The following is an 11,507-nucleotide window of genomic DNA, read 5'->3' on the forward strand; positions in this document are numbered from 1 at the left end:
AAAATTTGCCTTTGGTTCCAAAACACTGTTTTATATACCGGTACTGCAGTGGAGACTGTTAAGTTGAACTTCCACCTAGAACTCTATGCTACACTAGTAAGCAACTTGAACAGTGGACTGAGCCTTGAACTGCAAGTTTTCTGCGAATCTAGCTTCACATAAATCCTTGACCGATACATGGCTACCGTGGGTCTTCCCCGTGGGTGGAGCTTATGCGTCACACTCCGTGACCTTTCATGAGTTTACTAGAGAGAACCCTACTCTCATAGATTGCGACGTTTGACAATGAGACTCATATAGGTGTGTTCTTCAAAAGATGTTCTGCAGGATAACATCTCTGCTTTAATGAGCCACTTAGAACACATTAAGATATATATCAACCTGCCATGCAGATTAGGAAAGTATTGCATCTTCATGGAGTGGTATTGTGAATAGTAAGGATACTCTCCTCTCAGTTGACCATCTAGTACAAACCCATCTGGTTGTTCCATATAAATTTCCTCGTCCAACTCTCCATTTAGGAAAGCAGTCTTAACATCCATTTGATGAACGAAAAGACCATGCGAGGCAGCTAGTGAAAGTAGAACTCGAATAGTGGTCAGCCGAGCCACATGTGAGTAAGTATCAAAGAAGTCTTCACCTTCCTTTTGGGTATAACCCTTAGCCACGAGCCGAGCCTTGTACTTTTCAATAGTACCATCAGGCCTAAGCTTCTTCTTGAATACCCATTTACATCCTATAGGTTTGCACCCATAAGGACGATCAGTTATCTCCCAAGTTTCATTCGCTAAGATGGAATCCATCTCGCTACGAACTGCTTCCTTCCAGTAGTCAGCATCTTCAGATGCATAAGCCTCTGAAATAGAACTGGGAGTGTCATCTATGAGATACACAAGAAAATCATCACCAGAGGACTTAGGAACTTCATTGTTTTCCTCCACAGGACTTTCAAAGTTTTCCATTGAAATGGCAGGTTTGGTAATTGTAACTGGTTCCTGATTCGATGAACTAGGCATCTCCTGATTAGATGAGGTAGCCATATCCTTCATGGGAAAGATATCTTCAAAGAAAGTCGCATCATTCGACTCCATGATCGTACTGACATGCATGTCAGGTACCTCAGATTTTACAACCAAGAATCTATAGGCTATAGCCAATGCTATGAAAAGCATATCCCAGGAAAACACAATCCACAGTCTTTGGTCCAAGCTTCCTCTTCTTTGGAATTGGAACATTGACTTTCGCCAAACAACCCCATGTTCGTAGATAAGAGAGTTTTAACCTTTTCTTCTCCCATTCCTCGAATGGAGTTATCTCTTTGTTCTTTATGGGAACTCGGTTTAGGACATGACATGCCGTCAATATCGCCTCCCCCACCATGCCTTGGAGAGACCCGATGTGTCTAACATGGCGTTAACCAAATCAGTTAGAGTACGGTTCTTTCTTTCGGCCACCCCATTTGACTGAGGCGAATAGTGTTGGAAATATGCCCTAGAGGCAATAATAAAATGATTATTATTATATTTCCTTGTTCATGATAATTGTCTATTGTTCATGCTATAATTGTGTTATCCAGAAATCATAATACATGTGTGAATACATAGACCATAACATGTCCCTAGTAAGCCTCTAGTTAACTAGCTCGTTGATCAATAGATAGTCATGGTTTCCTGACTATGGACATTGGATGTCATTGATAACGGGATCACATCATTAGGAGAATGATGTGATAGACAAGACCCAATCCTAAGCATAGCACAAGATCGTGTAGTTTGTTTGCTAGAGCTTTTCCAGTGTCAAGTATCATTTCCTTAGACCATGAGATCGTGTAACTCCCGGATGCCGTAGGAGTGCTTTGGGTGTACCAAACGTCACAACATAACTGGGTGACTATAAAGGTATACTACAGGTATCCCCAGAAGTATCTATTGGGTTGACACGGATCGAGACTGGAATTTGTCACTCCATATGACGGAGAGGTATCTCTGGGCCCACTCAGTAATGCATCATCATAATGAGCTCAATGTGACCAAGTGTTTGTTCACGGGATCATGCATTACGGTATGAGTAAAGTGACTTGCCGGTAACGAGATTGAACGAGGTATTGGGATACCGACGATCGAATCTCGGGCAAGTAACGTACTGATTGACAAAGGGAATTGTATACGGGATTGATTGAATCCTCGACATCGTGGTTCATCTGATGAGATCATCATGGAACATGTGGGAGCCAACATGGGTATCCAGATCCCGCTCTTGGTTATTGACCGGAGAGTCATCTCGGTCATGTCTACGTGTCTCCCGAACCCGTAGGGTCTACACACTTAAGGTTTGGTGACGCTAGGGTTGTAGAGATATTAGTATGCGGTAACCCGAAAGTTATTCGGAGTCCCGGATGAGATCCCGGATGTCACGAGGAGTTCCGAAATGGTCCGGAGGTGAAGATTTATATATAGGAAGTCCAGTTTCGGCCATCGGGAAAGTTTCGGGGGTAATTGGTATTGTACCGGGACCACCGGAAGGGTCCCGGGGGTCCACCGGGTGGGGCCACCTATCCCGGAGGGCCCCATGGGCTGAAGTGGGAGGGGAACCAGCCCCTGGTGGGCTGGTGCACCCCCATGGGCCTCCCCCCGCGCCTAGGGTTGGAAACTCTAGGGGGGGGGGGGGGCGCCCCACTTGGCTTGGGGGGCAAGTCCCCCCCCCCCTTGGCCACCGCCCCCCTTGGAGATCCCATCTCCTAGGGCTGTAGCCCCCCTAGGGGCCCTATATATAGTGGGGGGAGGGAGGGCAGCCGCACCAAGTCTCTGGCGCCTCCCTCTCCCCATGTAACACCTCTCTCTCTCTCGTTGGAGCTTGGCGAAGCCCTGCCGAGATCACTGTTGCTTCCACCACCACGCCGTCGTGCTGCTGGATCTCCATCAACCTCTCCTTCCCCTTGCTAGATCAAGAAGGAGGAGACGTCTTCCCAACCGTACGTGTGTTGAACGCGGAGGTGCCGTCCGTTCGGCGCTAGATCATCGGTGATTTGGATCACGATGAGTACGACTCCATCAACCCTGTTCTCTTGAACGCTTCCGCTCACGATCTACAAGGGTATGTAGATGCACTCCCCTCTCCGCCGTTGCTAGATGACTCAATAGATTGATCTTGGTGATGCGTAGAAAATTTTAAAATTCTGCTACATTCCCCAACAGTGGCATCCTGAGCTAGGTCTATGCGTAGTTTCTTTGCACGAGTAGAACACAAGTTGTTGTGGGCGTTGATTTTGTCAATTTACTTGCCGTTACTAGTGTTATCTTGATTCGGAGGCATCGTGGGATGAAGTGGCCCGGACCGACCTTACACGTATGCTTACGTGAGACTGGTTCCACCGACTGACATGCACTAGTTGCATAAGGTGGCTAGCGGGTGTCTGTCTCTCCCACTTTAGTCGGATCGGATTCGATGAAAAGGGTCCTTATGAAGGGTAAATAGAAATTGGCATATCACATTGTGGTTTTGGCGTAGGTAAGAAACATTCTTGCTAGAAACCTATAGCAGCCACGTAAAAACTTGTAACAACAATTAGAGGACGTCTAACTTGTTTTTGCAGCATGTGCCATGTGATGTGATATGGCCAAAAGGATGTGATGAATGATATATGTGATGTATGAGATTGATCATGTTCTTGTAATAGGAATCACGACTTGCATGTCGATGAGTATGACAACTGGCAGGAGCCATAGGAGTTGTCTTAATTTATTTATGACCTGCGTGTCAACATAAACGTCATGTAATTACTTTACTTTATTGCTAAACCGTTAGCCATAGTAGTAGAAGTAATAGATGACGAGATAACTTCATGAAGACACGATGATGGAGATCATGGTGTCATGCCGGTGACGATGATGATCATGGCGCCCCGAAGATGGAGATCAAAAGGAGCAAATGATATTGGCCATATCATGTCACTATTTGATTGCATGTGATGTTTATCATGTTTTTGCTTCTTATTTGCTTAGAATGACGGTAGTAAATAAGATGATCCCTCACAATAATTTCAAGAAAGTGTTCCCCCTAACTGTGCACCGTTGCTAAGGTTCGTTGTTCCGAAGCACCACGTGATGATCGGGTGTGATAGGCTCTAACGTTCGCATACAACGGGTGTAAGCCAGATTTACACACGCAATACACTTAGGTTGACTTGACGAGCCTAGCATGTACATACATGGCCTCGGAACACGGAAGACCGAAAGGTCGAACATGAGTCGTATAGAAGATACGATCAACATGAAGATGTTCACCGATGATGACTAGTCCGTCTCACGTGATGATCGGACACGGCCTAGTTGAATCGGATCATGTATCACTTAGATGACTAGAGGGATGTCTATCTGAGTGAGAGTTCATTAAATAATTTGATTATATGAACTTAATTATCATGAACTTAGTCTAAAATCTTTGCAATATGTCTTGTAGATCAAATGGCCCACGCTAATGTTGCCCTCAACTTCAACGCATTCCTAGAGAAAACCAAGCTGAAAGACGATGGCAACAACTACACGGACTGGGTCCGTAACCTGAGGATTATCCTCATAGCTGCCAGGAAAGCATATGTTCTTGATGCACCGCTAGGTGAAGCACCTGTTTTCCCTGCAGAACAAGACGTTATGAACGCTTGGCAGACACGTAGTGATGATTACTCCCTGGTTCAGTGCGGCATGCTTTACAGCTTAGAACCGGGGCTCCAAAAGCGTTTTGAGCAACACGGAGCATATGAGATGTTCCAAGAGCTGAAAATGGTTTTCCAAGCTCACTCCCGGGTCGAGAGATATGAAGTCTCTGACAAGTTCTACAGTTGTAAGATGGAGGTGAAGGAAATATGCCCTAGACGCAATAATAAAGTTATTATTTATTTCCTTATAATCATGATAAATGTTTATTATTCATGCTAGAATTGTATTAACCGGAAACATAACACATGTGTGAATACATAGACAAACAAAGTGTCACTAGTATGCCTCTACTTGACTAGCTCGTTAATCAAAGATGGTTATGTTTCCTAACCATGAACAATAAGTTGTTATTTGATTAACGAGGTCACATCATTAGTTGAATGATCTGATTGACATGACCCATTCCATTAGCTTAGCACCCGATCGTTTAGTATGTTGCTATTGCTTTTCTTCATGACTTATACATGTTCCTATGACTATGAGATTATGCAACTCCCGTTTGCCGGAGGAACACTTTGGGTGCTACCAAACGTCACAACGTAACTGGGTGATTATAAAGGAGCATTACAGGTCCAAAGGTAGATGTTGGGTTGGCGTATTTCGAGATTAGGATTTGTCACTCCAATTGTCGGAGAGGTATCTCTGGGCCCTCTCGGTAATGCACATCACATAAGCCTTGCAAGCATTGCAACTAATGAGTTAGTTGCGAGATGATGTATTACGGAACGAGTAAAGAGACTTGCCGGTAACGAGATTGAACTAGGTATTGGATACCGACGATCGAATCTCGGGCAAGTAACATACCGATGACAAAGGGAACAACGTATGTTGTTATGCGGTCTGACCGATAAAGATCTTCGTAGAATATGTAGGAGCCAATATGGGCATCCAGGTCCCGCTATTGGTTATTGACCGGAGACATGTCTCGGTCATGTCTACATTGTTCTCGAACCCGTAGGGTCGCACACTTAAGGTTACGATGACAGTTATATTATGAGTTTATGCATTTTGATGTACCGAAGGTTGTTCGGAGTCCCGGATGTGATCACGGACATGACGAGGAGTCTCGAAATGGTCGAGACGTAAAGATTGATATATTGGAAGCCTATATTTGGATATCGGAAGTGTTCCGGGTGAAATCGGGATTTTACCGGAATACCGGGAGGTTTACCGGAACCCCCCGGGAGCTATATGGGCCATAGTGGGCCTTAGTGGAAAAGAGAAGAGGCTGCCCTAGATGGGCTGCACGCCCCCCCTTCCCCTAGTCCTATTAGGACTAGGAGAGGTGGCCGGCCCCCTCCTCCTCTTTTCCCCTCCGAGGAATCCTAGTTGGACTAGGATTGGAGGGGGAATCCTACTCCCAGAGGGAGTAGGAATCTCCTGCGCCTCCCCCCTTGGCCGGCCAGCCTCCCCTCCTCTCCTCCTTTATATACGGAGGCAGGGGACACCTCTAGACACACAAGTTGATCCACGTGATCTATTCCTTAGCCGTGTGCGGTGCCCCCTGCCACCATATTCCTCGATAATACTGTAGCGGAGTTTAGGCGAAGCCCTGCTGCTGTAGTTCATCAAGATCGTCACCACGCCGTCGTGCTGACGGAACTCTTCCCCGACACTTTGCTGGATCGGAGTCCGGGGATCGTCATCGAGCTGAACGTGTGCTCGAACTCGGAGGTGCCGTAGTTTCGGTGCTTGATCGGTTGGATCGTGAACACGTACGACTACTTCCTCTACGTTGTGTGATCGCTTCCGCAGTCGGTCTGTGTTGGGTACGTAGACAACACTCTCCCGTCTCGTTGCTATGCATCACATGATCTTGCGTGTGCGTAGGAAATTTTTGAAATTACTACGTTCCCCAACAGGAGGAGAATAGTTCTGTTAGCGAGCACATACTCAAAATGTCTGGGCTGCATAACCGCTTGTCTCAGCTAGGAGTTAATCTCCCGGATGATGCGGTCGTTGACAGAATCCTTCAGCCACTCCCACCTAGCTACAAGAGCTTTGCAATGAACTTCAATATGCAGGGGATGGAAAAGACCATTCCCGAGGTATATTCAATGCTGAAATCAGCGGAGGTGGAAATCAAAAAGGAGCATCAAGTGTTGATGGTGAATAAAACCACTAAGTTCAAGAAAGGCAAGGGTAAAAAGAACTTCAAGAAGGACGACAAGGGAGTTGTCGTGCCCGGTAAGCAAGCTGCCGGGAAGAAGTCAAAGAATGGACCCAAGCCTGAGACTGAGTGCTTTTATTGCAAGGGAAACGGTCACTGGAAGCGGAATTGCCCCAAGTACTTAGCGGAAAAGAAGGCCGGCAATACCAAAGGTATATGTGATATACATGTTATTGATGTGTACCTTACCAGTGCTCGTAGTAGCTCCTGGGTATTTGATACCGGTGCAGTTGCTCATATTTGTAACTCAAAATAGGAACTGCGAAATAAACGGAGACTGGCGAAGGACGAGGTGACGATGCGCGTCAAGAATGGTTCCAAGGTCGATGTGATCACCGACGGCACGCTACCTCTGCATTTACCTACGGGATTAGTTTTAAACCTCAATAATTGTTATTTAGTACTAGCTTTGAGCATGAAAATTGTATTTGGATCTCATTTAATGCGAGATGGCTACTGATTTAAATCTGAGAATAATGGTTGTTCTATTTATATGAGAGACATGTTTTATGGTCATGCCCCGCTGGTCAATGGTTTATTCTTATTTAATCTCGAACGTGATGTTACACACATTCATAGTGTGAATGCCAAAAGATGTAAGGTTGATAATGATAGTCCCACATACTTGTGGCACCACCGCTTGGTCACATTGGTGTCAAATGCATGAAGAAACTCCATGCAGATGGACTTTTGGAGTCTCTTGATTATGAATCATTTGACACGTGCGAACCATGCCTCATGGGTAAAATAACCAAGACTCCATTCTCCGGAACAATGGAGCGAGCAACCAACTTATTGGAAATCATACATACTGATGTGTGCGGTCCAATGAGCGTTGAGGCTCACGGTGGCTATCGTTATGTCCTCACCCTCACTAATGACTTAAGTAGATATGGGTATGTCTACTTAATGAAACACAAGTCTGAGACCTTTGAAGAGTTCAAGGAATTTCAGAGTGAGGATGAGAATCAACGTGACATGAAAATCAAGTTCTTACGATCAGATCGTGGGGGAGAATATTTGAGTCACGAATTTTGCACGCACTTAAGGAAATGTGGAATAGTTTCACAACTCACGCCGCCTAGAACACTACAGCGTAATGGTGTGTCCGAACGTCGTAATCGCACCCTATTGGATATGGTACGATCTATGATGTCTCTTACCGATCTATCGCTATCTTTTTGGGGTTATGCTATAGAGACTGCCACATTCACTTTAAATAGGGCTCCGTCGAAATCCGTTGAGACGACACCGTATGAATTGTGGTTTGGCAAGAAACCTAAGCTGTCGTTTCTGAAAGTTTGGGGATGCGATGCTTATGTCAAGAAACTTCAACCTGAAAAGCTCGAACCCAAATCGGAAAAATGCGTCTTCATAGGATACCCTAAAGAAACTATTAGGTATACCTTATATCTTAGATCTGAAGGCAAGACATTTGTTGCCAAGAATGGATCCTTTCTAGGGAAAGAGTTTCTCTCGAAAGAAGTAAGTGGGAGGAAAGTAGAACTTGATGAAGTATTGCCTCTTGAACCGGAGAGTGGCGCAGCTCAAGAAATTGTTCCTGAGGTGTCTGCACCGACTAGGGAGGAAGTTAATGATGATGATCATGAAACTTCAGATCAAGTTGCTACTGAACTTCGAAGGTCCACAAGGACGCGTTCCGCACCAGAGTGGTACGGCAACCCTGTCCTGGAAATCATGTTGTTGGACAATGGTGAACCTTCGAACTATGAAGAAGCGATGGCGGGCCCAGATTCTGACAAATGGCTGGAAGCCATGAAATCCGAGATAGGATCCATGTATGAAAACGAAGTATGGACTTTGACTGACTTGCCCGTTGATCGACGAGCCATAGAAAATAAATGGATCTTTAAGAAGAAGACAGACGCGGATGGTAATGTGACCATCTATAAAGCTCGGCTTGTCGCTAAGGGTTATCGACAAGTTCAAGGGGTTGACTACGATGAGACTTTCTCACCCGTAGCGAAGCTGAAGTCCGTCCAAATCTTGTTAGCAATTGCCGCATTCTCTGATTATGAGATATGGCAAATGGACATCAAAACGGCATTCCTTAATGGTTTCCTTAAGGAAGAGTTGTATATGATGCAGCCGGAAGGTTTTGTCGATCCTAAGAATGCTAACAAGGTGTGCAAGCTCCAATGCTCAATCTATGGGCTGGTGCAAGCATCTCAGAGTTGGAACATTCGTTTTGATGAGATGATCAAAGCGTTTGGGTTTACACAGACTTATGGAGAAGCCTGCGTTTACAAGAAAGTGAGTGGGAGCTCCGTAGCATTTCTCATATTGTATGTGGATGACATACTATTGATGGGAAATGATATATAATTCTTGGAAAGCATAAAGGCCTACTTGAACAAGTGTTTTTCAATGAAGGACCTTGCAGAAGCTGCCTATATATTAGGCATCAAGATCTATAGAGATAGATCGAGACGCCTCATTGGTCTTTCACAAAGTACATACCTTGACAAGATATTGAAGAAGTTCAATATGGATCAGTCCAAGAAGGGGTTCTTTCCTGTATTGCAAGGTGTGAGATTGAGCACAGCTCAATGCCTGACCACGGCAGAAGATAGAGAAAAGATGAGTGTCGTCCCCTATGCCTCGGCCATAGGGTCTATCATGTATGCCATGCTGTGTACCAGACCTGATGTAAACCTTGCCGTAAGTTTGGTAGGAAGGTACCAAAGTAATCCCGGCATGGAACACTGGACATCGGTCAAGAATATCCTGAAGTACTTGAAAAAGGACTAAGGATATGTTTCTCGTGTATGGAGGTGACAAAGAGCTCGTCGTAAAGGGTTACGTTGATGCTAGCTTCGACACAGATCTGGATGACTCTAAGTCACAAACCGGATACGTGTATATTTTGAATGGTGGACAATCAGCTGGTGCAGTTGCAAGAAAAGCGTCGTGGCGGGATCTACATGTGAAGCAGAGTACATGGCAGCCTCGGAGGCAGCACAAGAAGCAATCTGGGTGAAGGAGTTCATTACCGACCTAGGAGTTATTCCCAATGTGTCGGGCCCGATGACTCTCTTCTGTGACAACACTGGAGCTATTGCCCTTGACAAGGAGCCCAGGTTTCACAGGAAGACCAGGCATATCAAGCGTCGCTTCAACTCCATTCGTGAAAATGTTCAAAATGGAGACATAGATATTTGCAAAGTGCATACGGACCTGAATGTCGCAGATCCGTTGACTAAACCTCTTCCTCGAGCAAAACATGATCAACACCAGAACTCTATGGGTGTTGGATTCATCACAATGTAACTAGATTATTGACTCTAGTGCAAGTGGGAGACTGTTGGAAATATGCCCTAGAGGCAATAATAAAATGATTATTATTATATTTCCTTGTTCATGATAATTGTCTATTGTTCATGCTATAATTGTGTTATCCGGAAATCATAATACATGTGTGAATACATAGACCATAACATGTCCCTATTAAGCCTCTAGTTAACTAGCTCGTTGATCAATAGATAGTCATGGTTTCCTGACTATGGACATTGGATGTCATTGATAACGGGATCACATCATTAGGAGAATGATGTGATGGACAAGACCCAATCCTAAGCGTAGCACAAGATCGTGTAGTTCGTTTGCTAGAGCTTTTCCAGTGTCAAGTATCATTTCCTTAGACCATGAGATCGTGTAACTCCCGGATGCCGTAGGAGTGCTTTGGGTGTACCAAACGTCACAACGTAACTGGGTGACTATAAAGGTATACTACAGGTATCCTCGAAAGTATCTGTTGGGTTGACATGGATCGAGACCGGAATTTGTCACTCCGTATGACGGAGAGGTATCTCTGGGCCCACTCGGTAATGCATCATCATAATGAGCTCAATGTGACCAAGTGTTTGTTCACGGGATCATGCATTATGGTACGAGTAAAGTGACTTGCCGGTAACGAGATTGAACGAGGTATTAGAATACCGACGATCGAATCTCGGGCAAGTAACGTACCGATTGACAAAGGGAATTGTATACGGGATTGATTGAATCCTCGACATCGTGGTTCATCCGATGAGATCATCGTGGAACATGTGGGAGCCAACATGGGTATCCAGATCCCACTGTTGATTATTGACCGGAGAGTCGTCTCGGTCATGTCTACGTGTCTCCCGAACCCGTAGGGTCTACACACTTAAGGTTCGGTGACTCTAGGGTTGTAGAGATATTAGTATGCGGTAACCCGAAAGTTTTTCGGAGTCCCGGATGAGATCCCGGATGTCACGAGGAGTTCCGAAATGGTCCGGAGGTGAAGATTTATATATAGGAAGTCCAGTTTCGGCCATCGGGAAAGTTTCGGGGGTAATCCGTATTGTACCGGGACCACCGGAAGGGTCCCGGGGGTCCACCGGGTGGGGCCACCTATCCCGGAGGGCCCCATGGGCTGAAGTGGGAGGGGAACCAGCCCCTCGTGGGCTGGTGCGCCCCCCAGGGGCCTCCCCCTACGCCTAGGGTTGGAAACCCTAGGGGTGGGGGGCGCCCCACTTGGCTTGGGGGGCAAGTCCCCCCCCTTGGCCGCCACCCCCCTTGGAGATCCCATCTCCTAGGGTCGGCGCCCCCCCTAGGGGCCCTATATATAGTGGGTG

The sequence above is a fragment of the Triticum urartu genome, chromosome 2 (assembly GCF_003073215.2).
Source record: "Triticum urartu cultivar G1812 chromosome 2, Tu2.1, whole genome shotgun sequence".
Taxonomy (NCBI): domain Eukaryota; kingdom Viridiplantae; phylum Streptophyta; class Magnoliopsida; order Poales; family Poaceae; genus Triticum; species Triticum urartu.